The sequence below is a fragment of the Delphinapterus leucas genome, chromosome 12, assembly GCF_059928025.1.
Source record: "Delphinapterus leucas isolate spDelLeu-1000000601 "Yukka" chromosome 12, BTC_Dleu_Yukka2, whole genome shotgun sequence".
Lineage (NCBI taxonomy): Eukaryota > Metazoa > Chordata > Mammalia > Artiodactyla > Monodontidae > Delphinapterus > Delphinapterus leucas.
Window position 1 is genome coordinate 18567477 of NC_143140.1, and position 24319 is coordinate 18591795.

General features: G+C 38.6%; 1 protein-coding gene across 4 annotated transcripts in view; it reads left to right on the forward strand.

Annotated features, from left to right (window-relative positions):
• The first annotated feature begins 19662 nt into the window (after window positions 1–19662).
• The window catches only part of MYO6 (myosin VI), a 142271-nt gene continuing 137614 nt past the window's right edge, over window positions 19663–24319 (forward strand). For 2 of the 4 annotated variants that reach the window (XM_022590345.2, XM_022590346.2), the window contains exons 1-2: window positions 19663–19882; window positions 23341–23503. The gene's annotated coding sequence lies outside the window, so the exon portion shown is untranslated. The remainder of the gene's footprint in view (window positions 19883–23340; window positions 23504–24319) is intronic. The other 2 variants (XM_022590344.2, XM_089921753.1) reach the window with 1 other exon arrangement.

Below are 24319 nucleotides of genomic sequence, written 5' to 3' on the forward strand. Positions count from 1 at the left end.
CTTTCTTCGTTGTTTATGCGCATTTACTTGTTAATTGTGTACTCTGGTACTTTTATATGTGGTTTAAAGTGGGTATCAACCTTTTTAAATGTATTATTAGTGCTTAGAAGTTGTGAAACAGTTTTAAAGCTTAGAGGTTTGTTACTAGATGCTGAAACTGCATGACGAGTATCTGGTGTCTTAACTAATTAGATAGATTTGTTGTATTTGTTTTCTTGTTGGATAGAATAACAGTTAATCATTTTTAGAAGAGTTTTAGATTACTTGCCATAAAATTTGTATGTGTCTTAGCTCTTGGTAGTTTAGGAGCAAAGGTGGCATTTAACTAGTCCTTTTCCTTTGATGTTGCTAAGACAGCTGAAAACTTAATGGTATTATTTCAGATTCACATAAACCTAAATAAGTTAAGCATAGTAACCTGTGCTTAAACTATTAGTCAATTAAATGTAGGAGGTCTTATTTGAACGGATAAAATAATTATCTAAATTATATCTTGCTTTAAGTCACCAAAATGAATTCTGTATTTTTTTCTTTAAAAAACTATGATCTCCGAAAACTGTAAGATATAAAAAGAATAACAGGGCTTCCCTGGTGGCGCAGTGGTTGAGAGTCCGCCTGCCGATGCAGGGGACGCGGGTTCGTGCCCCAGTCCGGGAAGATCCCGCGTGCCGCGGAGCGGCTAGGCCCGTGAGCCATGGGCGCTGAGCCTGCGCGTCCGGAGCCTGTGCTCTGCAACGGGAGAGGCCACAACAGTGAGAGGCGCGCGTACCGCAAGAAACAAAAACAAAACCAAATAACAGTTTTAATTTCCCGGAGATTAAATATTAAAGTCTCAGAAAATTCACTGAAGAGGAATAATAAAGAATGTATTTTAATATATATGATCAAGAGTTGGTGGGAAAAAAGCTACTGGGATATAGTGACAGAAAGGGTAATATAGTTAGAAGAAACAATCTGTAAGAGATGAGGTAGTGTAGTGCTGCATATCTAGAAGAGGTACAGACAACAAGGTGGCTCTGTAGTAGATTGCTCTGAGGACAGAAGGAGAAGGGAGAGATATTTGGGGGAGGATACTACAGCCTGTCTAGCCAGGGAACTATCAATGGATAGTTTAAGGCAACCGAACTCACAGAGGCCAATACCAGACCCTATTAGGAAATGTAAGCTACTGAAGAATGTCCTAAAATACTCCAGCAAGACTTTCTGGTGCATTTGTTGTTTCCCTACTCCCGAGAAGAAGAAAAAAAGTTAAGAGAACTGCTCTTTGAAACTTAAATTTAACCACAGAGGAAGTATTGGTTGATCAAGTGGAAGAAATGTGTACCTTGGGGGGAAATAGACCTCCCATCTTAATTCTGATAATCAGATCAAGGAGTAATGGTAGAGAGCCCTAAAGTGCTATTCAGGAAATCAGAGTGCAGTGTACTCAGAGGAAAATACCACAGACCTATGGCCTGAAACAGAATGAAAAAAGCTAAAAAGTCTGGAGGTCTTCACTGTCTTTATCACAAATAACAGTTACGTTGTGCTTATTGTAAAAGATTACAGTGAGGAACATATTATCCAAAACAAGGATTTTCTAGAAATGTTTATCAGAATCACCTGGGGAGCTTTTCAGACTACGCATGCAATACCTAGGGTCTTAAGCCCAGTGATGCCATGAATTTTCAAATAATTCCTCAAGTAATTCTATTATGCACTTCCCACTGATGTAAAAGGATCAATATTTGTCCCTGACAACTTTCAAGTTGCTGGTCCCAAAGGTAATGAGGCTTGTCTGCATTTTCTTCTCTCAGATGCTGTAAGATAGCCCTTTACCCCCAACTCCCAAATTCTCATTAAGAACTTGATGGGTAAACTTAATAAATTGCTGTTACTAAGCCTTGCAGAATTATAAAGAAATTATTAAGGTACTCAAAGGTTAGAGACTGGCGGATACCTTGTTAATCAAAAGGCAAAAAGTAGATTCTGCAAATTGTAAGATAGAACATCAACTCTTGATGAGATTCTAAAATGGATTAATAAATGGATGATTTGTGAACTCTTAATGGTCACCAGGAGTTATGGGATCACTATAACCAAGGTGGTTTTATATTTTCACTAGGATTCTGAACCTGTCAATCTGTAGAGTGCAGCCAGACTAGCAGTTCTCAAAGTATGTTTGCTAACTCTAGTTTTGAGAGAGAGTTATAAGTTCTGTGTCAAATAAGTTGGGGAAAATTTAGAACAAATTAAGCAGGTTGCTTGGAACTAATATGCAGAATGATTAAACAAGAGGAAAATACAGAACACAGTATCCTAAATACAGAATTTGGCCATATCCTTCTCCTCTCCTGCACTGATTCTCTAAACTTCCTTATAAATACTAGCCATCAGAAGACAGAGTCAACTATTTGGGGTGTTTGTGAACTGAACTTTATGAGAAGGTGCTTTTGAAACTTACCTGAGGTCAGTTATCTTTTTACATTTTATTTTATTAATAGTTGGGTATATGATTTGGAAACTTGAAAATAAATGACTAGTGTCTTGGGGAGATGAAGCTTCATGAGAATCATTCTTTTATAATTATTGTAATGAAAAAATTACAAACCTAATTCTTATATACAAGTGGATTCTTCTAGGAGGAAAACAGATTTGATGATACTAATATTTGTAAGGTAATCAAATGCCCTAAACTCATACACAGGTAGAAATTGTGTATAAATATGAAAGTCAGCTGAAAGATTATCTAGAGGCTCTTCCTTCTGTTTATATCTGAGCCACTTAACTGCTAGCTTAAACCTCCCCTGACTTCCACTCCATCAGCCTTTTACTTTAGAGTTCAGTTGAAACACACAAACTTTATACCTAGAAGCATTTTTTTCCTCCTCTGCAAAGAAGTACTCTTTATTAACTTAATATGCTTTCAATATGTTTAATCCCTCAAGTAACTGAAAATTAGTTGTTTAAACCTGTTATAAGATTTACTACATTTATTATAATTAGCTTTATACATGTTGACAGCAGAGGATTTGATCCAAAACAAATTAGTTGAAAAGAAATTGATCCTTAAATATTGAATAGATGTTCTGAGTACCTACTTTGTGCTAGGTATTAGGGATTTAAAACAGGGAGCCAAACATACCATCTTCTCCGCTCATGGAGCTTCCTTATAATGGAAAGACAACTGTTACAGCCTCACAAATTAATAATTTTAAATAAGTGCCATGCAGGAAAAGCATAAAATGTATGAAGACAATATAGGCTAATCTAGGGAGGCTGGGGACATCTTCCCTAAAGATGTGACATTTGAACTATTGGTAGACATAAAGTCTGAGAGGGCAAAAGAAGAATAGTGCTTGTAGACTGTGCAAAGGCCCTGAGGTAGGGGGATGTGTAACCTGTGCTAAATGGTAATGACCTCATTTATTAACTGTGTACTATATAACAAACATGTTCTAAAATTCTAAAATGTATGAATTCATTTATTTATAATGACTTTATGAGATATGTACTCCCAATTTATAGAACTGAGGTCCAAAGAAATAGTTTCCCCAGCAAAGCTGGGCACCGTCTTACCCTATAAGCTAGGTCAACCTGGCTAGAAAAAAGAAGACGAAAATTAATCAATGTCCATATTTTTTTAGAGATGCAATGTGGCTAAGTCTTGATTATCTTGGAAACTGGTTGTATAGGGGTTTTTTTGAACTATGTTATCTTTTAGTATGTTTAAACATTTTCATAATTTAAAATACAAAATTATAGTAGGCCTGTGTAACTGGAGCTCAGAGTAAGATGGAAAGGTAGGCTGGGACCTGATCATGCAGGGCCTTGAAGCCATGTTCAAGATTTTGGTCATTACCCTAAAACGTTACCGAAGCATTTCAAACAGAGGAAGAACATGATGCACTATGAATGTTGAAAAGATCATGATGGCAGTAATGAAAGCATTAGAGGGGGGCAAGAATGAGTGCAAGCCTGTGCTATAAGTAACTAATGATGAATTACCACAGCTAGGGTAAAGCATACAGTTATACCTGTGATCACAGGAATGCCAAAATAATAAGACATAATTTGCATATTTCATTTGAAGTGTTCTTCTTAGAAACAGGCAACAAAAACAGGAGGAAAGAGAGTTCCTTTGTCCCAGTCAGAGCTTTGCTTTTTTCTCTACGAACAAATGGTTATCAATGATACTTAAATATAGGATTTCCCTGGTGGCGCAGTGGTTGAGAGTCCGTCTGCCGATGCAGAGGACGCGGGTTCGTGCCCCGGTCCGGGAAGATCCCTACATGCCGCGGAGCGGCTGGGCCCGTGAGCCATGGCCGCTGAGCCTGCGCGTCCGGAACCTGTGCTCCGCAACGGGAGAGGCCACAACAGTGAGAGGCCCGCGTACCGCAAAAAAAAAAAAAACTTAAATATAAATGAAACATACAGCTGAAAAACGAACAGAAGATGATTAACTGAAGATATTGTTGACAGAAAATTTATTTTAAAAAGAATTATTTATAAAGCATGTGAAACTACCAAAGGAAAAGCATTAAAAATTTTTTAAAGTGTTGTATTTTAAAAATATAAACAATAAAAACAAAGTATAAAATTAGCATAAAATATCAACATTCCATTGTCTTCACAGGAGAAATACTTTATCAACATAAAATTAAAACAATTATAGTAGGTCAATTGCCTGACATTTCCAAACACACTTCTTTGGAAAACTGCCCAAAGCACCTGTAACAGCTAGTTACGTTTTGTACCACTTGCTCTCTTATCCCAGTCTCACTTCGGTCACAGCTAACTCTGGATTTAGGGTCAACACCTGATCTCAAGGATGTTTATTTGTAGTGATGTGACCTAGCAGATAAAAAACAAAATAAAGCCAATCAAATCCGGTCATTGGGAATTTATACTGTAAGTAAGAAAAAATTTGCAAATCGGAAGTAGCACAGAGGACAGTGTGTTAAAATGACAGTCTAATAAGTTACCTTATTTCTAAGGTGGACTTTTTTTAAATCACATTTTGACCTCGAAATTAAGGCTACATCTTATTAAGAACGAGTTTGCATTGGAATCACGTGCAAGGGTTGATAAGACACATATTACTGGGCCCCACTCCCAATTCCTGATGCTGGATTGTCTTCAGTGGGGCCTGCAAATTTTCATTTCTAACAACGCAGGCAAGAGCACACCTTGAGAAGCCCTGATGTATTTCTTAGTAGCATTTCCAGCCAGGTACGTGAAAACCTGATGCAGGTAAGACCAAGAGAGCACCAAGCATAAAGCATCCTAGATTCAATGAAATACTTTATGAAATTATTTGATGATACCAGCTCAATAATACTTTATTTGTACTTACAATTAAATATGAATAACTCTGAGGCATGTGATCACACCACACATCTTAGCTTTTTTTTTAAAGTGTTACAGTCTAGATTTATCTTTCCTTTATAGCCTCGTTGAACAACTTTGTATGTATTTCTTCATATTATTCTCCGTATTCATATAATCTATATAGTAATATATGTATAAAGATGTATTAATTGTTTTTCTTATAAAAACTGGGATAATATAAATGTTTCTAAGCATCTTTCTTTTGTCTTTCAGCAATATCTTGTGAAAATCAACCCAAGTCACCTGGTAGAATCAAGGTCAAAGTTAATTATATGATGGACCATAATTTAGCCATCGCGTTACTCTAGGAGTCCTGATAGGCTTGGTTATGCTGTAGTAACAGTTACAAAATCTCAGTGGCTTACCCTCTCCAAAAGTTTTCTTTCTTTGGTTATGCTACATGTCCAAAAGAGGAGGGCAAGTGAGTTCTGTTCCCCAGTTACTCAGCTGGCCAGACTGATAAAGCTCTAGGTTGATACAAGCTTCCACAGCCGCTACAGGGTAGGAAGGAAGCCTGGTGAGCAACACGTGGACCCAAAGCTTCCACCAAGAAGGGGCACATCACTGCCACTCACAGTGCCCTGGCTCAAACTAGCTAGGTGACACTTCTAGTTTTAATAGGAACAAAGTTCACTCTTAACCATATTTCTAGAAAGGAATATTTTTAGCAGCTTATGTGACTACCACACTACTAGTGGGCATTTCCTTTGTTTCCGTGAGCATGCAACCATGAGCATGTAATATATTTCCCTGTTTTTATTTTTAATACACTGGTAGTTTTAGCTCTTTGGAATAGATTCCCAGGGATTGCTGGATCAAAGAGCCCAGGTATTTTTATAAATATTATCTACTTATTTCCTAAAAGAATGTAAGAATTTATATTTCCTCCAGCAATCTATTAAAATACAATTTTTTTCCTGCATCCCCAGCAGCAATAGGTATTATTGCTCTTTTTAATTTTGCAAGTCTTGTGCATATAAAAATGCTTTCATTATTACTTTGATTTGCATTTCCCTGAGCTCTAGTTTAAATGTGAGCATTTATTTTCATGAAAGCTGTGCTTATCATTTGTCCATTTTTCCACTGGATTAGTAGTTGTCTTTTTTACTATTAATGTTTAAACCTTCTGCATATTACATTGTCATCTGTGTTATAAGTGTATCTCTTCATAACCTATTATTTGTAGACCTTGCTCACATATTTTTCATATCAACATTTGTATGTATTTTCTGAGTTTTCAACCTTGGTTAAGAAGCTCCTTCTCGACTCATGATAGTACATACAGTCATATGTTTCTCGCAAGATTTTTTGAAAATTTAAGTAATGAAACTGAAACTTATTTCTGTGTATGGCAAAAGATATGAATGTTATATTCTTAAATGCATATTCTTCAAAATAGCCATTTGTGCCAACATCATTTATTAATCTTTTTTGGCATTAAAATGAATTTCCATCTTTGTCATATATTAAATTGCTATAACACTAATATTTATTTCTGAAATTTCAATTCTTTTCTTTAAGTGTTTTCATTAATACCTAATAACTATAAGACACAGTGAAAGCTGTACCCAAAGAAAGTTTATAGACTTAAACACTTTCATTATGAAACAAACAATGAAAAATAAGGGTATTAAAACATGTTAGAAATTAGGAACCGAACAATAAAATAACATTTTTTCAAAAAACTAAGGAAGAGGAAATTAAGGAAAATGAAAATTAATGAACTAGAACTTCCTCCATCACACTACTGTACCCTGGCACACGGATCTGGATTCTTTGAAAAGATAATAAATTAGGTAAACTCTGAACCTGATCAAGGTAAAAGGAGAAAATGAAAAAAGGAAAAAGGAGCCATGTCGCAGATACAGAAAGAGACTTTAACGTGTAATTCTATGACCACAATTTGAAAGCTTGAAGGAAACGGGTGAAATCTTAACGAGTTAGAAGGTATCAGAACGGGTTCAAGAAATAGACAACTTGGGGTTTCCCTGGTGGCGCAGTGGTTGAGAGTCCACCTGCTGATGCAGAGGACACGGGTTCGTGCCCCGCTCCGGGAGGATCTCACGTGCCGCAGAGCGGCTGGGCCCGTGAGCCATGGCCGCTGAGCCTGCGCGTCTGGAGCCTGTGCTCCGCAATGGGAGAGGCCACAACGGTGAGAGGCCCGCGTACCGTTAAAAAAAAAAAAAAAGAAAGAAAAAGAAATAGACAACTTGATTATATTATGTACACATAGAAGACATCAGCAAGGCATTACAGAGCTACCGTTATAATGCACAAATACCTTATCAATTCTTGGATTTGAGCATTTAAACAGGTAAACCTGGGTTATTTAAACTATTCCAGGCCATTACAATGGGTGAAAATCTCCCAACTCATTTATGAAGCCAGCATACCTTTAATAAAAAATTCTAGTGAAGATAGTGTTAAAAAGGAAAACTAAGGAAGTATGTAATTTGTGGTTCAAGACTGACAAAATCTGAATAAAATATTGGTCATCAGAATCCATTGATAACAAGCGATGCCCTGTGACCAAGTTCAAGGATGTTCAATATTAGAAAATATATCTTTTTTTTTTTTTTTGCGGTACGCGGGCCTCTCACTGCTGTGGCCTCTCCCGTTGCGGAGCACAGGCTCCGGACGCGCAGGCTCAGCGGCCATGGCTCACGGGCCCAGCCGCTCACGCGACATGTGGGATCCTCCCGGACCGAGGCACGAACCCGTGTCCCCTGCATCGGCAGGCGGACTCCCAACCACTGCGCCACCAGGGAAGCCCCAACTTAATTGTTATGTCAAAGATTAAAGGGGGAAATTTATATGATTATATTAAAAATTCAGCCATTCGTAACACAATCTTTACACGAGAATAGAGAAATCTGTTAAAATATAGGCTATAAATTCCTAGTAACAAATGATATATTAAATGGTGAAACACTTAAAACCAATTAAATTGATATTGAGACCTAGATAGTCTCTTATACTTTTCAACGTTATTTTTGCACTTAAAACAGATATACGAAGACAAGAAAATGAAATAAACGGTATAAATCTTGGAAATAAGAGACGAATATTTTTTGTTGAGTAGGTGATTATATAACTGGGAAATTTAGGAAACCTATTTTAAAAAAGAAAATCTGGTACATTGCCTGGATAAATACACAATGAGAACCTAGAAAAGAAATTTGGGGGAAAATTATTCACAGTTATGACCAAGAACTATAAAATACTTAGGAATAAATTTAAGAAGAAAAGCATATGACCTGAATGAGAAAACTGCACAATTCCATCAATGGCCATCGAATAAGAGCTGCAGGAATGGAAAACACAGATAATCATGTTCTCAGACGGGAAGGTATTATACTGTAAAAAAGTCAGTTCTCTCCTAATAGTGTATAACTATAATTCAATTTTATATAATACCAGTAGTGTTGTTTTAGACTTAAAATCTCAAAGCTTATATAAAAAGAAAAATGCCTGAGAGAAGCCAGGAAAAGAGGTTTCAGAATGTATGACAATATCACTATAAAAAATTTAACATGGAATCTGGGGAGGAAGATAGAATAAAATGAGTTGTGTTCAGAAAAACAGACTGAAGCAGAGGAAGACAGAAGAGACTACCTGCAAAACAGATTGTCATACTGAGTGAAGTAAGTCAGACAGAGAAAGACAAATATCTTACGATATTGCTTATATGTAGAATCTAAAAAAAGGGTACAAATGAACTTACCTGCAAAACAGAAATAGGCTCACGGATATAGGAAACAAACTTATGGTTACCAGTGCAGAAAGAGGGAAGGGACAAATTGGGAGATTGGGACTGACGTATACACACTGCAATATATAAAATAAGTAAGTAATAAGGGCCTACTGTACAGCACAAGGAACTCTACTCCATACTCTGTAATGGTCTATATGGGAAAAGAATCTAAAGAGAAGGTGGACCTATGTATATGTAATATAACTGATTCACTTTGCTGTACCCACCTGAAAGTAACACAACATTGTAAATCAACTATACTCCAATAAAAATTTTTAAAATACATATATGTGTTTCAAATCATCACCTTGTACACTTTAAACTTACACAATGTTAAAAAAAAAAAAAAGAAGAGAGAAACACCAACAATACACAAAGGGTGAAAAGAACGTTGCAAATACTGAAGTGAGCCAGTCATCCAATTGTTCATTGTTGTCACCCCTCCACCTGCTGTTCATTTAGGTTGTGGCCTGCTGCTGTCATCAGCAGTGTTTGAAGTGCTAATTAGAATATTATAATAACAGTCCTTTAGTTGTTTTTACCCTTAAATCAATAGAGGCTTGTCTATAAATAGGATAACCACAGGACTCCTGGGAGAAATTGTTCTCTAGACACAGCACTACTCATGATTTCTTCCAGTTGCCAAGTAACCTGCAAAGCCCAGGGTAAGACTAGATTCATGAACTAGAGACTCCATCCCTTATGGGACAGGCAACGGCTGTCAGACTTTTCCTTTCTTTGCCAGGCTTTTTGACAGTGCAGTGCCATCACTGATAAATGTATTCTAGATTTTGCCCAGTTCCGTATACACTCCCTCTGCTCTCCCCTTTGCCTGCCGCCTGCCTTTCTCACACATACACAACTGAAAAGTTTCAGGAGGAAATCATTCTTTCTTTTTATTTATTTATTTATTTATTTTTGGCTGCGTTGGGTCTTCGTTGCTATGCGCGGGCTTTCTCTAGTTGTGGTGTGCGGGCTTCTCATTGCGGTGGCTTCCCTTATTATGGAGCACAGGCTCTAGGCACGTGGGCTCAGTAGCTGTGGCTCGCAGGCTCTAGAGAGAAGGCTCAGCAGTTGTGGCGCACGGGCTTAGTTGCTCCGCGGCATGTGGAATCTTCCCGGACCAGGGATCAAACCCGTGTGCCCTGCATTGGCAGGCGGATTCTTAACCACTGCGCCACCAGGAAAGTCCTAGAAACAATTCTTATACTTTGTAAAGAGATGCATTCTGATATTTTCTGTTTTATTCTTTTAAAAAATGGTCCTTAAAAGCCACTACATTAACATTATCATCAACAGTTTGAATAACACCAAGGTTTTAACCTTATGTGCTTCAAAAGATTTAAATACACAAGAGTAAAATTTTGTCTAGTGACAACTAGATATATCCTCGTTGCATAAATTATGAAAACTAATTTTAAATTCTCAAATTTTGGTTTAAAAAATGTATCACTTATTTGAAGATGATATTGAACTTTGGAATTTGGGGAGTATATATTGTGGCAGACTGTTTTCTAATTTTTATTATAATTGTTATTGGCATGACCATATTATTTTGGTATGACCAATACATTTCTCTACAGACTTTTTATTTTTTGAATGGGCAAAATATGCAAGGAATTTAATAAAATGTGAATGACAGGGACTTCTCTGGTGGTGCAGTGGTTAGGAGTCCGCCTGTCAATGCAGGGGACACGGGTTTGATCCCACATGCCGCAGAGCAACTAAGCCGGTGCGCCACAACTACTGAGCCCGTGTGCTGCAACTACTGAAGCCCATGTGCCTAGAGCCCGTGCTCCACAACAAGAGAAGCCACCGCAGTAAGAAGTCCTCACACTGCAACGAAGAGTAGCCCCCACTCACCACAACTAGAGAAAGCCCGTGTGCAGCAAGGAAAACCCAACGCAGCCAAAATAAATAAACAAACAAACAAATAAATAAATGAATCTTTAAAAAAAATGTGAATGACAAACATGAAAAGATTTTCAACCTTATTAGTAATCAGAGAATACAAATTTAAACCACAATGATATTGGCAGATCAGTCTGACATATTTCTGGCAGTAATACAGAAAAAAGGAATCCTTATGTCTTTCTTGTATGAGTATATATTAAAACAAGCACTTGGGTAAACAATTTTGCATTTTCTAGGAAACCTGAATATTTACCTAATCTAGGAAGCAGCAATTCTGCTCCCAGATTTACACTCTAGAAAAAATTTTATATAGAAATGGACTTGGAAACATGTAAACAATATTTGTAACAGCAATATTCATAATAGCATAGACAGGGAAAAGCCCAAATGTCCATTGAGAGTGGAATGGATAAATAAATTATGGTTCATTCATACAAAGTTATTTTACACAACAGTGAAAATGAATTCCATCCACATGTAACAACATGGGTGAGTCTTGAAAACAATACTGTGAGCTGAAAACAAGTATCAGAAGAATTTATAGTGTAAGATACTACTGAGTTCATGTTCAAGAACATTCAAGCTAAAAATTATATTGTGTAGGGATGCATCCATACGAAAACATAAAAAATCACAGAAGTCAGAAAATAGTAAATTAGAAATCCAGGTTAGTAGAAGCCTCTTGGGGGGAAAGTGGAAGTTGTGATTGCAGAGGGATACACAAGGTACAGACGTTTATTTTAAAATATCTGAAAGCAAAATTTAAAATTTTGATTGTACCCAGAAACAACCTTAGACATTTTTCATGAATTTGCTTGAGTTAATTAACTTAGCCTGGTTATCTTCACATTGTTAATAAATACGCAAATATAATATATATTTCATCTCAGGAATACATACTATTTCTTTGGAAAGACATAAGTTTTCTCACAGCAATTTTTTTAAAAAGACTCCTATTCAAGAATCATGCCATTTATTTCAATCTGACTCTTCTAAGAGAAAGTAAAAATTCAGAAAACTAAAATAATACTGAAAATGTCTCAGAGTATTTTTTCTTTTTTAAAAGATATAAGCTCTATTTTCAATATTACAAACTTACAGAAAAAGTACACAGATCATGAATGAATGAATGAATGAATGAATGTATAACTCAAAGAATTATCACCCAGTGAACCCACCCGTGCAACCACCACCCACCCAGGTAAAAAACAGAACATTACCAGCATTGCAGAAGCATTCCACACGCCTCTTCTTAAACTACCAACCCTTTTTAATGTATCATTTTGAATAACTAACAAGTACAATAGATTAGGTTATTTAGGTTATTAGATTATTGTTCAGCAAACATTCGCTACCTACACATCCATGTTAAGACCATTCATCCTACCCCACTGATGCTAGACTTGGTCATCTGATCTTCTTCATCTAATGGAACGGGGGCCGAAGTAGCAGTGTGCCAATTCTGAACCTAGGCTTTAGGAGATATAGCAGGTTTCTGACTTCTGACACAAGGAGAGCGTCCCTCCAGGTAGCCACTGTCCTTTCATCTTGACCCCCAGAATGAGACACATAGAACAGACCTGAATATACTAGCAGCCTGAATTAGAATTGTCCCAGGGGACCTACATACTTGCCAGAGAGAAAAATGAATGCTTTTTGTTATATGCCATTAAGATTTTATTGGTTACACAGCAAAGGCTGACTGATATAATAATCATTTGTTAAACTCAAAAAAGCATAAGTGAATGAACACAGGTTATTACTCTGTGAATCCATTTAAGGCTGTGTTCACTTCAAATGTACGTTTATTATTAACTGTAGGATAATATTTAACTCTGACACATATTTAATTAGATACTTCCTGGTCAGAGATTACTTGATACTTCTTTGATCTGTTTCAAGATACTACTATTTTTAAGGCAAGAAAACCAGCCACTACCAATCTTTTCATTTGTTTAACAAACATTGTGGGCTTCCCTGGTGGCTCAGTGAAGAGAATCGGCCTGCCAATGCAGGGGACACGGGTTCGAGCCCTGGTCTGGGAAGATCCCACATGCCGCGGAGTAACTAGGCCCGTGAGCCACAACTACTGAGCCTGCGCGTCTGGAGCTTGTGCTCCGCAACAAGAGAGGCCGCGATAGTGAGAGGCCCGCGCACCGCGATGAAGAGTGGCCCCCGCTCGCCGCAACTAGAAAAAGCCTTCGCACAGAAACGAAGACGCAACACAGCCAAAAATAAATAAATAAAGAAGCTTTCATTTAAAACAAACAAACATTGTTTTCCAAATAATACTGTGTATCACTGATTTGTCTAAATAGCACTCCCACACCCAGTCTTTTTAAAAAATATTATATACATAGCAATTTTTGTATTACATAGTATCAACTTTGAATATTTTATTTGTAACCTTGAAAGAATATACAATTTATTTTCATTTTTATATTTTTTTGTAAGATAGCAGCAACACGATGTTTAACCATCTGAATTTGAAGGAGAGTTGGTAAAAATAAAAATAAGTATTGTTACAACTCAATAAATATTGAATTATGTGTGGAATAGTGCTTTAAGTTTCAAGTACTATAACGCTTCTCTTCTATAACACAGTTCTAAAATGTTTTTAAAATATTCATTTCTGAGGGATTTCTACTGTCAAGACTATGGACCAAAGCTCAAGGGCATTCAGCTCAGTTCCATTCCACAAACATTTCCTCAGTGCATGCCTCTTATGTCCCAGCCAGCTCTAGATGTCCAAAGACAGGTAGGAGCTCTGTGATCTCACAGACTTGTAAATAAAACATCCCTTATTATTAGGAAGTGTGCTAATGTGGAGACCCGCACAGGATATTCCAGTGGACATTAAATTCAACCTGAGGGCTGAAACATATTTATGATATTAACATCTAAATAAGGATCAATAAGGCACTGAAAATGATTAACTTGTAATCAAATTGGGATTAATATGTAAAAATACAATCTTGAAGATTTTAAACTACATTAATATTTTGGTGTATTTTTCTGGACTATTTATGTAGGCTGTGGAGAACTGACCTTTCTGAACTGTGTCACTGAATACTTTAACAAATGTATATTTACGGTTTCCTTTTGCAAAATTTAATTCAAGTCTTGTTTTTATATTTTCTCACACCTTCTTTAATCTGTACATTTTGTTTTTATAATTAAATAATATCCATAAATCCAACTGTAATCATTTATTCATAATATGCAACAGAAATAGATAAATCAACTACTTTTCTCATTATATTCCTGGAAGTTGTATAGCTCTAGCAGGAAGACTTCTCTAGAATGGGAAAATTTTTAGAAGTCATCTGTTTTATATACATTTTTATGGATTTTTTTAACATTCAGATTTCAGCAAAACTGTACCTAAAAGAAATTCCATAACTGACTTATACTAATTTCTAAATTTAATACAAAGCTAATTTCAAATAAATTTTAGCATTGGTTTTATTTTTAAAGATTTACGTTTTTCTTGCTCAAATATATTTCAAACTTTTCTAGCATGTAACAAGTTCAAGATTATATGGGAATGTATTCTTACATTTATTATTGTTTACATGATCTATACTTTGGATTGGTATTATGCTGTTTGCAAACCTTTTAGTTTGCAAAATGCTTTCATTTTTGTATTATCTTATTTTGTCCTTTCCCTGAGGAGGAGGTATCATTATCATTGCTATTTTATTGATGAGTAAATTGAGTCTCAGTAAGATTAACTGTCTTTACAGGTCACAGGCCTGGACCCTGGCTCCTCTTCATGTTATTCACCTCGTGTTAAGTAAGTTTTAATATAAAACTGCACCTCCAGAATGGCCTTCACTCATTAAAAAAAAAAAAATTTCTACAAGTTGGTTAGGTTACATTTGACCCAATGAAGTCTGGAAAAAAACAAAAATCGACTCTCCTCTGTCTTTCTTCAAATTACCCGACTCGAGCTGGAGGTCACAGGATATGGGAAATTAGATGACATATTATTTTTAAGACGTTTGACAGTTCATTAAAGTGTTTGAGGTGATGATCTTTGGTTAGACTTGCGCTATGGTTTCAGTTTTAATTATAATGCCACTATGACAATTCAGGAAAAACTAGCTGGAAGTTTCAATGAGAGAAAAACTATAGTTACAGAAATTTCTGGGAGCTAGAACGATGAAATGTGTGTTGATCTGGTTAAGGAACTTTTTTTTTAAAGCATCTATTAATAGATGACACTTCAGCTTTACTTTTTGCCCTTTATATAGAAAATATTTCTAAAATATATTAGCCTACTTTCTTTCTAGAGAGTAAGTTCAGGAATGATGTTTAAAACATCATTTAATTTTTTTAAACAAATGGTCTATGCTTTGATAGTGATTACATTAAGCATTAGTTTTTCCTGATAAAGTATGGGAGATACGGATGTTGGCAGTGTCTGAGGATGGGCTAAAATATACCCTAAGGAAAAAATCATAAGACTATCTTTTCAGAGACCTGCTTATTCTCTGTACTTTATTTCCCTATAAATTCCAGATGATTACCATTAGTGCAAACTTTCTAATAACTAAAGAAATGATCAAAACTTCTTTTAGAAGCTATAATGTAAATATCTCATTTATTCATTAAATAAACACTTGAACACCTACTCATTCCCCTTTTGTAAGATGGGGATAATGACAGAATTTTCTGTATCAATTAGGGTTCTTTGTTGAAGGCAATAGAAATAAACTCTGGCTAACTTATCCAGAAAAAGAATGTACTGGAAGAAAATCACGTAGCTCACAGAATCCCCAGGGATGGTGAACTCGGTGTGTAAAATGGGCAGGACTATCACTGTTGGCACTGTCACAACCAGAACCTGGTCACCACAATGATCCACACCACTGGGGATTATCTCTGCATCTTTGCATCGCCTTATGCAGATTCCAAGTTTCAGGTGAGGGCATCCAATTGACTTAACCTGGGTCCCATGCCATGACTACACCCTAGTTGCCAGAGAGTGGGGAGAAGGACTTTGGCCAAACTGTGAAGTGGGCCCTGTTCCCACCAAGACTCAAAATTAAGGATTCTCCACAAATAGGATGGGAGTTCAGAAATTAGGCAGGCAAAAAGCTGGTGCTCATCGTAATGACCTCACAGGGCTGTGAAGGTTTAGTGGGATGACCTGTGGCACAGTGCTGGCACGCAGGAGGCACTCGATCAGTTTCGGCATTATTATTATTATTATTAATCCAATGAGGCGGGCAATGTACTAATCTCTAGGGATAGAAAAGCAATAGGGCACAATTTCTCATCAAAAAGCTCAACATTCTGGAGAGCTGTTTCAGTGAGAAACAAATATAAAAACATAATTATAATACCAGTTAATAAGTGCTACTGTATAGGTACCTATGGAGTGGGTGCTCTGGAAAACAGGGAAAAGAAAAACCAATTCTGCCCGAGTCAGGACAGAGAAAATAGTCAGACTGAGTTCTGAATATTGAGAGGAGCATCATGAAAGGGCTTGGCATGTTTGAATTCCTATGAGTAGGGTGGGCTCAGGATTGTGAAGGATTCTGTACACCATCTAAATGAGTTTTAACTGATCTGAAAGTCACCAGGACTTGGTGAAGGGGATGACGTAGTCAGATCTGGGGGTGGGGTAACACTTTAAAGGACGAGAGTGAGCAAAGGCAATGTCAAGAGTTCAGATAAGGGAAGATGATGGCCTGTTCTCAGGGAAGATGGAGAGTAAGACAACAGCTTTAGAAATAATGTATGACATAGAATGAACTGCATTCAGTACCTCCACCACTAGGGGTGAGAAAGGGAAGGAGTCCTGGGTAACTTAAAAGACCACAACTTTTTGAGATGAGTGGATGGTAATGCCACGATTGTAATAGACTCGCTTGTCAAAGGAATCATTTGAAGCAGCTGGGAGAGGAAAGAGAATGAGTTCCTGTGTGGGTTTCAGCCTGCCTTACTTTAGGAGTTGGCAACAAAGATGCAAGCTGAAGCTATTAAAATGGGTATCAGCCAGGGAAGGTGGAGAGAGACTTTAAATACCCACGATATTGACCCCTGTAAAAATGAAGGAACCAGATCACGAAATTTTGCATATGATTTCTGAGGGAGCTCTTGGAGCCCCCATCTATGATAGGAGGTCCGTGGATCTCAGTTTAGGAATCCATAGGCTAGCACAAGGAGACTGGGGGAAGAGTCTTACAAATATTTAGTGGGTGAGAGCAAAGTTGAAAAGCTTACAAACATAAATACGGAATAAATTGTTAAGATGAGTTTCGGCAGCAGATATGATACAGTTATATCCACCATGCTTAATGACATGTATGCAGTTTCCTAGAGTTGTCTATTCTATTGCTGTTTGTTCATCCATCTGTATCATTTATTCAATAATAACAATAATGGTAGGCACTGTTCAAATGAGATGTGAAAGCCACCATGCTTGGCACTAGGGACACAAAGACAAACAAGTCCCCTACCCTGCCCTCAGGGAGCTTACAGTCCAGGTGGGAGGTACCTGTAAGTACACTAAAATAGAGATAGTGAGATAAATGTTGGAAGACATACGTGCAATGGGTGCTAAGAGAGAGATGGGAAAGGGCACCAAATTGCACCTAAGGTTTGGAATAAGGGGGTTAGGGAAAACTTCTTGGAGGGGACCAATAGGCTTTGTTCTGAAGGATTAATTGGACTTAGCCTGGCAACACTCCAATGTAATAAATAGCATAGCTGTCTGTTCTGGAGAGCAAGCACTTCAGAATGGCTTGAACGTAAAGTACAAGAAATGGAAAACGGCAGTGGGTGGAAGTGAAACTGGACAGGTAAGCAGGGCTAAGACCAGTGGTCTAAAATGCCAGTGATTCCCAAGAGAGGTAACACTGTGTGAGGAAGCCTGGTTTAGGACAGCTTTATGGAGTTTAGAATGGTGATGAACTGGGGAACAATGAAAAGGCATTCAAATTCAATGAAAAGAAAAAAACAAAAGAGATCTCCACGTGCTAGCCAAACAAAAACAGCTGAAGGATCATATAAGACATCTTCAGGAGTTTGGACTTTATACTAAAGATAGTGGAGTGCCACTGTAAGAGTTTAAAGAGAGGAGTACATAATCAGGCTTTCATTTTATAAAATATAAATCTGATGGTATTGTAGACACTGGATTAGGAGGGGACAAGATTGCAGCCTGGGAAATTGGCTAGGCGGCTATAGCGGTATGCGAGACATGAAATGATGGTGGCCTGAAGCAAGACAGTAGTTGCTATGAAGAACTGGATACATCAGACAGATGGGGAGCTAGAAGCAGAGTCTCAGTAATGAATTGGAAGTGGAGGAAGAAGGAGAGAGAGAGAAAAAAATCACAAGTCGTTGCTCACAATAAGCTGTATGGGCTTCTATTGGTCTGACCAAGCCGTTTAATCTTAAATCCAAAATGAAGTCAAAGCAGTGAATTGAAATCCTCTCCTCGTTCTTATAATATTTTTCCGATCCGGTTTGAAATCTAGTTTTGTATACTTAAGATTTACCTCCCGGTAATCTGGAATTACGTTTCTGAGATTGCTGTAAATTATTTCCTTTCTCGGTTTCTCTTCCTCTTTTTTACTTCCCTACTTTATTCTTAATATTTTGTTTTAACTGTCTGCTAAAATACTTCATCATAAGTTAGCTTTTCCTCCGAGAGAACTGTGGAACATCTGAAAAACTGAAACTTGTCCCCTATCAGAACCTTGTAGATTTCCTGAAGTTTTCCCGTTGCTGCTTGGAATGTTTCCGGGGTAATGTTCTCAGGGTAATTTTCCTGTGTAGGTGCGCCTAGCTTTTTTCAGCGGAGACTTTTAGCATTTCTTGTCAATCACCATTTCATTTTCTTAAGAGAAGCTTCTTTTTGTCGTAAAGGCAGTATATGTTTTCATCATATTTCATTTTCAAATATGACTCACAGGTATGTCCCTTATAAAAACAGTAAAACTTAAATGACAGAAGATCTGAGCTCTAATCAGTATATACGGCGGCGGCGTGAGGGCCGAAGAAATGCCGAATTTCCCGCTCAGACCCGCCCAGCCCCCCTCCCACCCCCCACCCACCCCCCACCCCCCCGCTCCCAAAAGCGGAACAGCAAGTTTGCTGCACAGGGAGGTTACTACCCTCCTAAGGCAGCCCAAACCGGGGCGACCGGGGCTGCAGGCGAAGTCGCCTGCTCCCTCCCTCCGCAACGACGCCGCCTCGTCCCGCCCGCCCTCCCCACCTCTCGGGGTCCTCGCCCCCTGCCCGAACAACACTCCCCCTCCCGGAACGGATTCCCGTGGCGGCCGGACTGCACGCTGCCCGCACGCAGTCCACGGGGGTGCGCAGGCGCCTGGAGCAATAACCCCCGTGAAGGAGGCCGTTTCGCGGGGGGCCAGGAACGAGGGCTGTGGGCCAGGCCCGGGACGGCCCCTCCCCGCGCCGCCGATCGCCCTCCAGGTCCCGGAGGCTCGGCGCCGCGGGTCGGCGCAAGGACTGGCGGGGCGGCCCCGCGCCGAGCGCCCCCTCCCGGCGCGCCCGCGCCCGCGCCCGCGCCCCGCCCGCCGGCCCGCGGCGCCCCCGCCCCCTCGGGCGCTCCGTAGCCGTGACGTGCGCGCGGCGGGGCTGGGGACTCGGCGGGTTGCCGGCCGGCGGGCGGAGACGGACCCGGGATCTGTCCGAGCAGGAAGCGAGCCGGAGACCGGTCACCGCCGCCGCCCCGTCCCGGTGCCGGTCCGCGTCGTCGCCCTCTCTCCTCGCCCTCCACATCCCTCCCTCCTCCCCCTCCCCCCACCCCGCCTCACCGGCGACAGGTAGCCCCGCCGCCGCGCACCTGCCCTCGCGTTCGCACCGGTGAGTGCCCCGGGACGCCCGCGGTGGGGCGTCGGCGCCGGGGCCCCGCTTCCCGGAGCCTCGTTACCGCAGCCTGGCCTTGCTTCGGGGCCTCCTCTCGCCGCCCGCGGCAGACGAGCCGGCTCGGTTCATCTCCCGGGGACGCCGGGGGTGAAGCAGGTGATGAGTGGGCCCGGGCGGCGGCGGCTCCCGGTAGCGCAGGGGTGGGTCTCATTTCCACAGGACAATGAGAGTCTTCTTTCAAGAGTCTGTTACCACCAGGATGCCTTCGGGTATCTTCTCTGGCTTCCAGGTAGAAGCTGAGCCCTCAGGTGTCCAGCTCTGACCTGGACGCCCCGTGATAGTTTTCTCTTTCGTAAACAGGCTTAAAATTCAGTGCAGGAATAGTGCTTTTTGTTCTGGTATGTGAGGATCAGCTGCTGTCCCAATTAGTTTAATCTTGTAGGAGCCCAGGTTGGGACTGTATAAAGCTGTATTTTTAGTCTTTAGTTGGTCAAGTATTTTGGGTACGTTAATTTATATATCTGCTACTGAACAAGAGATTTTTACATTTTTTAATTCCCAAAACTCTTTAAAACGATTAAAATGCTCAAACTCTGGGGTAAGAAAATAATTTGATAGGGTTATTACTAGAACATCCGTGTCAGAATTATTTCCATACAGGTTTAGAAAACGTGTTACATTTTATCTGGGGTGAAGCTTGTAGTGGAGGAATGCTTAAATCCTAATCTACAGATCTAAGGAGCTAGGAACACTGCCCCAATTTAATAGGCTGCTGTACGTGGTAGATAAAAGTTTTCCTTGTTATGCTCTGGCGGTGTAGATGCAATATAGCTAAATGTCGTCAGGGTTTGAGAGTTTAAAAGATTAATATTCTTAAGATTTAGCTGAGCACTGTTCACACCATAAAATGTGAATCTTGAACTTGGGCTGGTAATAGTCATGGTACAAAGGTTGACAGCAAAAGGACATTTCTGTACAAATTAACTAAGATGTCTTGGGTTGTGGTTTGCATTGGAAATTGTTTAGTGAAAAAATTACCTTGGTGTCTTTTACTATTAATTTTAGAAACACCACAAATTGGTCTATAGCCAGAGCTTGGAACAAAGCAGCCTTTTAAAATAACTCATTGACTTTTAAATATCCACCTCATTTAGAGTTTTTTCAGTTGTGCAGAATTACTTGCATAGCGGTAAACAGAAGTTACTTTAGTCTTATTCAGTTTGCCTGTTGCATTTGTATGTTCTGTGTGACATGCTATTTAATTGTTGGCTTTTTAAGTTACATTTTAGTTTTCAAAAACTAATTTTAAAAGGGAGTAATGGAAGTGATAAGCAACTTTAAGAAAAGATTATGATTAAAAACTCACTATGTATGTAATATTTAAAAGTATATATAATATACTTGTATTCTTCATTAGTGCCTGGAAACATGGACAAGAAAAATATAATAAGCTATTGCAATATTTAATGTACATTCATGCAAGGTCTTAAAAATATCATAAATCATAACCCATGGAACTCATCTGAAACGGATTATTTTCTCTGTTTACGTTTGTGTGATCAGGTTTTAAAATAACAGTGGCCAGGAAATCTGAGAGGAGCGGAAGGCTCTTTTTTCATCCTGATGTGACTTTGCCTGGAGACTGTGGTGTGTTATGTAGCCCATTGTTTAGACAACGGGCTGTCTCAGGGTTCTAAAATACAACTAAAATTAAAAAAAAATTTTGACTCTGTGAGGTTTGAATAAATATAAGCGCCCCAGACATAAAAAAAAAAAAAACAACAACTGATTTTCAGTCTGCTGATAATTGAATCCCCGTGTCTGTTATGTAAAATGTCAGTTTTATGAAGATGTTTAACCTTTGTGAATTTTTTAATTTCTATATATTAAAACATTTTAAATAAAAGATTGAAAAATGTATGACAAGTGTAATAAATCTCATACAGTTTAATTTTGATCCTTACAATGAGACATTTGGTAGTAATGTGACTGGCCCTTTAGTAGGATAAGATCGTCACCCATTTATTAGGCATCTGCCATAATCAGAACACTAACTGAGGAGCTTGATCTGCAAAATAATTTTCAAGGTTGGTGGTCTTGTCCTTTTTACACATGAGGAAATTTAGGCTCAGAGAATTGAATATTTGCTCAAGGTCATGACGTCATGTAGCTCCAGGGAGAGTCTGGATTCACACCCAAGTCTTCTGACCATAAAACCTCAGTCTTTTCCACCAGAGCAGGTTGCCTTAATCTCAGTGCAATTGGTAGACTATTCTGGTAAACCTGCAGAACTGGTATTGTGTTAAAGAATGTAACTGGAGGTTTGAACAAGGTACAGAGGAGTGACATTAAGAAAGGCCAGGAATGGGGCTCAGAACTAATTTTGAATTCTGTGTCTGTTTCTTCATTCTTAAGTAGACAGCCTTGAACAGTGATATGATGTTGCTTTATCATTTCTGGGGTAAATTCCGGAATATTATACATACTGTGCACTTTTAATTTTGATGGGCTGTAGGAACTAGAATTAGGCTGTAATGTAACACTGGTTTTCATTGTAGCTAAAGTGAATAATATAGTGTACCTGGTTAGGGTAGAACTTAAAAATGAGATAGGTTATTGCCTGTAAATGCAGTAGCTGCCTTTTAAGTGTTATGTAATTAACTGTGTCATACTAAGGGGAAAAATGGCTTTCAGGTTACGATTAAATTGTGACCTGTTAGATCAGGACAGTGTTTTTTTTTAATGTCCTGTGTTTATTTCAGGAATGCCCCTTGAGCTGTAATAGACACAAAGTACAGAGTAAGCACACAAAGTCCATCTTTTGTAGCAAATGAGGAGTCATTTCAGCAGTAGAATGTAGTTGGGTAAACGAACAGAAAATTGGTAGGAAGGCTGAGTTGGGTGACTTCTGTTACGGGTGTGTCTTTGTTTTGAACTATTAGGAAGGATACTCATATTCAACTGTAAATACAAAACCATCATCCAAGGGCTTAATGTAAATTATTAATGGATGATCTGTAACACATCTGCTTTCGTGTGTGTGCGTGTGTGTGCGTGTGTGCGTGTGTGTGTGTGTAGATAATCAAGAACTAACTAAAGTTAAATAAGCTTAATTCTGTTTTTGAGGCATTATATAATGTTCAGAGGAACCAGGATGTTCTACATTTAAAACAGTTATGCTTTTATTTGACAGATTTAGTGGACTGTTAATAATCTTAAAATATAAGTATATCGTCCTACTTACGGTTTTCAAAAATAAGCTTTCTTTTCTCATTGAGTAGCGTAAGAATGACATAGTGGTTTGAGAAATGACCACAAGTCCAGCAAAAGTTCTCCCTGTGAGTACTGAAGCATGGGAAGTAAAACCAGAAGAACAGATCTGGCATCTTTAGAAACCTTGCTAGTGTTGAAGAGAGGGGAAGTCCTTTTCTATTTATAAAACCTGTCTCTTCCAGTGAAACCAAAACACTGAAGCATTCCTTAGGTGATATTCACATGCCTGCTGAGTGATGTGGACAAAGCAAGGTGGTGCTCCTGGCAAAACCACAGGCATCTTTTATGCACCTTACATCACTGGGCATTTTATTTGAAGGTAACCTGCTGCTTAAGCTTTACAAGGTAAGGTATTACGTATCACAGAATTTTAAAAATTTCTGTTATATGTGGATGAGCATCTTTTTCAACAAATATTTATCGATGGTTCATTGTGTTTAAAGTATAGCTGCTGATGGGAACTGGTTCTTCCCTGTTGTGGCAGATCTTTGGATCTAGGAAATAGGAGGAGTGGGACAGATGTGAAAAGAAAGATAAACAGAAGCATCCATTTAAAACCTGGAGCTGTTTATGGCAGAAGTTAACACCCTACGTGAATGACGCTTTACTCTTTTGGAAATCGTTTTATGTACATTTGGTCCTAGAACGACTTGAATGTGGTAAATCTGTTCTTATTCTGCACATGAGAAAATGGAGACAAAAAAATAAGTACTTTGTTCAAGGTCACATGTGAGGCTGCTTAGAAGCATCACTGAGAATGGAACTGCTATCTGTGTGTTCCCATAGAGTCCTCCCTCCCCCAGGTCTCTAACTCCTAGATTTAATAAGGGTTAACCTCTCAGCAGTGACTTATTTCATTTTATGGATTTAATTCAGATGGTTCAGGCAATTCTGAATAGTCAGGATAGCTAAAGTGATAATTATTAAATGCGTAGTTACACTTTTTTCTTCTTTTTTTTTAACGTAAGGTAGAAGATGAGCATGATGTAGTATTATGGAACTACTTTAACATTTTTAATAGATTAATGGAGTCGAGGTTGGTAATTAACTTTTCTAGTAGCAGTGTTTTTAAGGGAAAGCCAACAATTAGTTTTAAAAAATATTCTGGAGGAATTTTGAAAATAAGTTTTATTATTTGGCACGTTGATATTGATCTGATTA